Source organism: Mus musculus, chromosome 5, assembly GCF_000001635.26.
Source record: "Mus musculus strain C57BL/6J chromosome 5, GRCm38.p6 C57BL/6J".
Classification (NCBI taxonomy): Eukaryota; Metazoa; Chordata; class Mammalia; order Rodentia; family Muridae; genus Mus; species Mus musculus.
The window spans coordinates 142,363,407-142,370,626 of NC_000071.6; the positions used below are offsets into that span (position 1 = coordinate 142,363,407).

At 49.4% G+C, this 7,220-nt stretch overlaps 1 long non-coding RNA gene across 1 annotated transcript; it reads left to right on the forward strand.

The window, feature by feature from the left end:
* Nucleotides 1–2,263: 2,263 nt before the first annotated feature.
* Gm31068 lies at nt 2,264–3,794 on the forward strand. The gene is made up of 2 exons (XR_377177.3): nt 2,264–2,433; nt 3,619–3,794. It is a non-coding gene; the product is annotated as a predicted gene, 31068 (long non-coding RNA).
* The last annotated feature ends 3,426 nt before the right edge of the window (nt 3,795–7,220 follow it).

The following is a 7,220-nucleotide window of genomic DNA, read 5'->3' on the forward strand; positions in this document are numbered from 1 at the left end:
ATTAAAGGCCTACCACCACCACTGCCCAGCTGAGCAGGAGACATTTTAATTGAAGCATCTTCTTTGGTGGAAAAACTTAGTCTTTTTCCCCCCTATCAATTCATTGTATGTTCAGAATTTCTAAAACTTATTTTGGGGGGCAAGAGAGATGGTCTGCTGTGGGACGTAGAGGTCCACATTGCCTCTTGTTCCTCAAGCACTGTCCCCTTGTGTTTTGAGACAGGGTCTCAGGGGCCCGGAGCTCATCAATCAGGCTGGACTAACCAGCAGCCTCAGGAATCTGCCTGCCATCTTTTGGGGGGGGGGGGACTGGGATTATGAGTGTGTACCATCATGCCTGGAATGTTTCTGTAGATTCCAGGATTAAATTCGGGTTCTCAGAGTTTACCAAATGAGCCATTTCCCCAGTCCCAACACCTACATTGAGCCACTAGTATGCCCTGCTTCCTTTTGGTTTATATTAAATGACGTCACATGCACCCCAGGCTGACGTCACTAGATACGTATTCAAGGATGGCTGTGAACTGCTGATCCTGCTGCCTCTGCCTCCCAGGTAAAAACCAGATCAAGCAGGGCTGGAAATGGAACCCAAGGCGTTCTGCACGCTAGTCAAGCTCTCTACCAACTGAGCCACAGCCACAACCTCCTCCGTTTTTATCCTAATGCTTTTTGTCATTTGTCACATGAGGCCACTTGGCCACCTGTGGTTATGAGGTGTGTTTTGATCCTTCGTCACAACTGAACAATACCTGACTTGTGACTGGTTTGGCAGAGAGAAGCAGAGAGTCCTCGTCAGTGAAACCCAACCCTGCTGAGGTCTGCCCCCTGCCCCCAACCGCCCCAGAGTGTGAACATGCGCAGCACAGCTGTAGCCATTTTCCTCCAAGCCTGCCAGCTATTCCATATTGCTGTAATATGCCTGCCAGTCACTGACACAGAAAAATAACTTGACTCAGAGCAGGACCATGCTGACCACATATTCTGTTAGGTTCTGCATGTTCTGAGCTCTATTTATCTTAGGAAATTCCACAAAGCTTCATATCAAATTAAAGGTCATTATAAGCTGTTACGTCTAAAATGGCTTGAGCCAGAGATGACCACTGGGCAGCACTTCCTGTACCTGCTTATGAGCTCACTGTGGGGTTTGTTGGGGGGGGTCCCTTTATATGCTGACAGAAAAAGATGTTTGGGGTCATAGTTCAGATCATTCTGAGCTTCTTTCCTGATCTGATTAGTATTAGGGTTTGCATTCAATAAACCATCCCTGTCTAACTGAGATTGGTAATTGTGTGGTTTGTAGAGCGACTCTCAGATCACAACAAACCCAACCCATGGTTTGGAGCCTGGCTCTCTGTCCGAGCCTCTAGTTCCTCTCTGATAAATGGGTCTAAGGGATGCTGTAGAAAGTTCTGGGAACGTCTACAAAGCTCCTAGCATGTGCTCTGCAAGCTACTGTTAAGAATTCTGAGCCTGGGGCTGCAGAGATGGCTCAGAGGTTAAGAGCACTGACTGCTCTCCCAGAGGTCCTGAGTTCAATTCCCAGAAACCATATGGTGGCTCACAACCATCTGTAATGAGATCTGACGCCCTCTTCTGGTGTGTCTGAAGACAGCTACAGTGTACTCAGGCCTAAAATAAATAAACTGGAGGAGGAGGAAGAGGAGGAGATGATGATGATACAGGCTCTGTATCATCCACTGTAGAGTGGATTCCTTGTGAAATCTACTACTCACTCCTCAAGCATTTACTGAGTGCTGGAGGAAGCTAGGGCCTTCACATGCTGCTGCAAATATAACCATTAATAAGATAAACAAAGCCAGGCCCAATGGTGCAGGCCAGTCGTCCCAGCTATTGGAGTGGTTGAGGCAGGAAAACTGAAAGTTTAAGTCCTGCCTGTCCTATAGAGCAAGTTCAAGGTCCAGGCTGTGCATCTCAGTGAGATCCCATCTCAAAACCAAAGCCGAGAAAGGGGCTGGGGAGCTGGCTCATTTAGGAAAGCACTTATTGCTCAAACGTGAAGACCTGAGTTCAATTCCCAGCCCCCATGTAAAACACAGATGGACACTAGGGACAATGTGGAGGTCCCTGGGGCTCATTGGCCAGCCAGCCAACCCAGACAGTGAGCCCCTGACTCAATGTTATCACACTGGGGTGGATTGTCATATGAGGCATGGCTCTCCGTCTTCACATCTCGCCACCACCCTCTTCCTTCCTCCCGTGCCCTTGACTTATTTTTCCTATGCTTCAGACTCGCCAGGTGATCCCAGCCCTAGAGCTCTGTATACGGATTGTTTTCTCTCTCCATGGTAACCCCAAGGGAGAACGCCAGCCCTCCCTCAGCTGCCTCTTTGTGACACATGAACACTGGTGTCAGCGCAAAGGAATAGGCTCAGCAAATTCTTCACCATCTCCTGGATCAAGATTAGATCACAGGTCAGTGAGACCCACAACGGGTAGAGACTCTGATGACCTGAGTTCAATTCCTGGGATCTACATGGTGGGAGGAGAGAACTGACTTGTCTGAGTTGTCCTTTGACCTCTATACATGCATTGTGATACATCTCTGCCCACACACACACACACACACACACACACACACACACTCATAGGAAGTAGAATGGTAGGTACCAAGGTCTAGAAAAAGAAATGAAATAATGTTTAATGGAGACAGAATACCTTCTCTATCAGGAAGGCACACACATGCAAAGTGAGTGAATAAAAGCTCAATTAAGCCGGGCATGGTGGCGCACGCCTTTAATCCCAGCACTCGGGAGGCAGAGGCAGGCAGATTTCTGAGTTCGAGGCCAGCCTGGTCTACAGAGTGAGTTCCAGGACAGCCAGGGCTACACAGAGAAACCCTGTCTTGAAAAACCAAAAAAAAAAAGCTCAATTAAAATATTAAAATCACCCTTTCTTCTAACAGTAGCCGCTTGACATTTTTCTGTATTCATCAACAATGCCCTCCACCAGAGTAGAAAGAAAGTCCGTGCAGAGGAGACTCCTTACCTGTGTGGGTCACCTGCTTCCTTGCAAAATACCTAGTGTTTAGCAACCAGGGACATGTGTTTATAAAATGGACACATACCAGAGAAGACAGAGAAGGATGGCTGCTTCCCTAGGCTAATGTCAGGGACATAAGAGACTTAATCTAACAGGGCCTGAAACCTGGTGCTGGTTAGAGCTGGCTGGAGTCACAAAGTGAACAGACCAATGTCCGCTTAGCTCCCAGAAAGAACGCATGGTATCCACAAGACCCAACCTAAGAAATGAAATACATGCAAGACACTTCACAATGTCTCTTGCTATAGTCCAATCTAGCCTTTAACTTAATGACCCTTGTGCTTCTGTCCCCCAAAGGCTGGGATTGCAGGCATGCACCACCTGCTTTATGCAGTCTTGGAGTGCACACTAAGGAAGCACTCTCTTCACTAAGCCACGGCCGGGACACCTTAACCGATTCTGAGCACAGTCTCGTGGCACAAAGCACATTCACAATGTTCAACCAACACCAACACCCAGTCCCAGAACTCAAGGCACTTCGCAGGTGTTAAACACTTTCATTTTCTCCTTCCGAATCCCTGAGGTCTCTTTCCTACTTTCTGACTTTTACCACTCCAGGAACCTCATATAAGCAAGTTCTCACAGGATATGTCTGGTCTTGCCATCCTGCCTCAGCATCCCGAGCTACTAGATTACAGGTGTGTGCCTCCTTTTTTGCACAACGTCCTCAAGGCTCATCGCATAATGTTAATTCCCTCCCACTTTTGAAATAAAACACATGTAACATGAGCGTCGTTCCTTGTGCTGCACTCATCGGATTCTTCACCGTCCTCAGCTGCCAGTTCACAGTGTCCACTGGAGACACTATGGTCAAAAAAGGTAGGCAGGATCCTGACTAGTGCCCCTTCCGGGCCGCACTTCCCAGAAGAGTCGCCGGCACTGCGTAAGGACGCACTGGGCGGGGACAGGCACCCGCCGCTACCCATCCTCTGCGCATGCGCGTATGCAACCGTCGGTGCGCATGTGCGGAGGCTCCGTTCCCCTGGGTCTGAATCCAGCGATCCGCGGTTTCGCTCCCACCGGGAGTTCTGTTTATAAACACACCGCGCGACCGGCGGCGAGGGGTAACCCTAAGTCAGTGAGGTCGGAGGTCAGAGGTCAGTGGGCACCGGGGCGCAGACGGAGAGAACGGCTTCCGCCACCCACGCGGGCTGTGGGATGGCTGCCTGGACGACCCTACCACAGCCCCCGGACTGCCGGGCGCCACGTGGTGCGCACGTGGTCCCGCGCGGCGGCGCGCCCCTCCCCCACGGGATCCGCAGTGCCCCCTAGTGGCGCCCGCTGCCCTCCGCGCATGCTCGGAGGGACGCATCAGGCGTCTTCCGGTGTCCCGGCTGAGCTTGCACGCCGTTTTCTGACCCACGCGGGGAGAGGGAACAGTGGTCCGCGATCACAAGCGTGGCGGCTGCTGTGTGGTGGGCGGGGCCTCAGGGAAAGACGTGACTTGCCAGGGATGGATGAGTGGATGAAGGAGCACGCATTCTGCGGGTAGGGGTCCGGAAGGTCCAGGCAGTAACCTATTCCACACTCAGGACACAGTCAGTCATAAATGAACGGTTCAAAGAGGAAGTTATTAAAACATTACAGGCGCTTTATTATAGCACTTAGTCTTCGAGATTGTGTTTATGAGAGCCTACTGAACACTCGAGCTGCTGTCCAGGCACCTAATGCTGATTGTTAAATAGCCGGCTGGTTCTTAAGTTGCTGCCTTTGTAAACTTTATGCCACTATACTAGTATTTGAAACATCTATTTGTCAATTATTGTGATGGTCAAAAGACAACTTACTTGAGCCAGTTCTCTCCGTCTACCATGTAAGTCCGATCACCAGGCACCTTTACCCACTTGAGCCTTCTCAGCGGCCCTTTGTACCCTGTTCTAAAAAGATTTAACGAGATAAACAAGTATTCTGGCTTGGTAATACACCTGCAATCCCAGCACTTGGGAGGCTGAGGCAGGAGGAGGTAGAGGCTCAGGAGATTCCAGAGGTAAAACAGCATCACATGTCTGGAGAAATGGCAAGTTAGAAGATTGTGAAAGGCCCCTCCTCAGCTTTATAGCATTAGGAAACAGCTGCTTGGGGAAGAGACTGGTCAGCTGAAACTGCAAGATTTCTCAGAAGGTGGAGCTGCCTGCTACTCATCTAGATGGTCTGAGTTTTCAGTGATGGCATCTGTCTTGTAAGTGACCCCAATAAAAAACTCATTGGTTCACCAGATTGCAATTTGGTATGGCCCTTGATTTGGTCTGTTGTAGATTCCCTTTCTGAGGTGAGTGGGCACACGTGTGTGTGTGTGTGTGTGTGTGTGTTACGTCTCCCTAGAAAAAGTCTGTCATATAACATTATAAAGCCCCTCTAATTCCACTGGGAATCAGATAATTCCACTTTGGGTCCCAAATGGGAGAGGCACAATGGCTGGCATTTTGTCATAGAGGAATCCCATGAGGCCTCCCTGCACTGGCCCCAGTTTTTTACTTAATCCACAGAACAGCTCTCAGCAGGCAGCGTGGACCACTGTGATCATCACCACAGACTCATTCTCTTCCCGTTTTGCAGGTTGGATATCTTGGGGTCCGAAGAGTTGGCCCCACTGAAGCCTGTCTCTTGGGCTGGCATTTGCTCTTTCCTCCCTTTATCCTCACAGGGTCCCCCTCTGCCTCCCAATCCTCTTATACCAGGAAAATTGAATTAAGTGGTGACATCATCTTTCCTGAATCACTTCTGTAGAGACCCTATCTCCAAATTTACTCATATAAGTAAACTGGGAGTTTAGACTTGGGTCTTGCACGCGCTCAACTGGCCAGGAAGAACGACGCTGCAACAGGATCCTTCTGCACACGTTTATTGGGAGAGCATTGATTGCATAGGCCAAAGAAGAAGAACCCCGAACAAGGAAAATGATGCTGCTTATATACCCCTCCATGTGACGTGTCAGCTCCTGATTAGCTGCTCACTCATCATCCCATTACTACGCCCCGGGATAGGCAGTGACTTGGCACGAATTTACTCTTGCACCTGCGCACATTACTTGTTTACCAGTTAGGCACAGCAGAGGCTCATGATGGCAATTGCTCACGGCTCTCCACACTTGGGCATGCAAAATTTGAGCCAGGCTCAGTGGCACACACCAGCTACTCTGGAGGCTGAGGCAGGAGGATCACTTGAGTCCAGGAGTTCTGTGCTTTCCTGAGCAGGTATCCCCACTAATCAAAATGGTAACCTCCCAGGAGCAGAGAAGCACCAGATATTTTAAAGGAGAAATAAATGGGCCAAGTTGGAAACAGAGCTGGTCAAACTCCCACACTGATCAGTATGCAAATTTTGGGCTGAGATGGTAGGTCAGTTAAAATGTTTACCTTACAAAGTTGAGTCCCAAGTTCAAGCCCCAGAGCCCACCTTTTAAAAGCATCCTGGTGTTGTGAATCATGGTTATAACCCCTCGCTGGTCAACCTACTATAACTGACAAGTTCCAGACCAACAAGAGACAGTCTCAGAATAAAAGGTAAGTGGACAGCAGCTGACAAAGTACAGGAGACATTCATTTGTATTACATGTGGGCTGGCGAGGCTGCAGGTGAGGTTCTCAGTGATTGATAAGGAAGGGCCCAGCCCATTGTGGGTGGTGCTATCCTTGGGCTAGTGGTCCCAGGTTCTATAAGAAAGCAGGCTGGGCAAGCCACAAGGAGCAAGCCAGTAAGCAGCATCCCTCCATGGCCTCTGTATCGACTACTGCCTCCAGGTTCCTGCTCTGTTTGAGTTCCTGGCCTGACTTCCTTTGAGGATGAACAGTGATGTGGAAATGTCAGCCAGATAAACCCTTTGCTCCCCACGTGGCTTTAGTCATGGTTTTTTATTACAGTAGTAACCATCATTAGGACATACATTTGTAAGATTATGTGTACCCACACTCATAAACACACACATAATAATCAGAACGTATGCAGACGTTGAGCTGCCTAGGAGATGAGTAAAGGACACTTACTCCTGTGAGGGTGTGTCCCAGAGGACATATGGGGGTCCAGCCGCTGAGACAAGGACACCACCCTGAGCACAGACAGGATTCTCTGATAGACTACAGGTCAACATGGAGCCAAAATGGAGGAAGGAGCCAGGGCTGGTACTCAGTAGGTTGATGCAGGAGGACAGCAATTTCAAGGCCT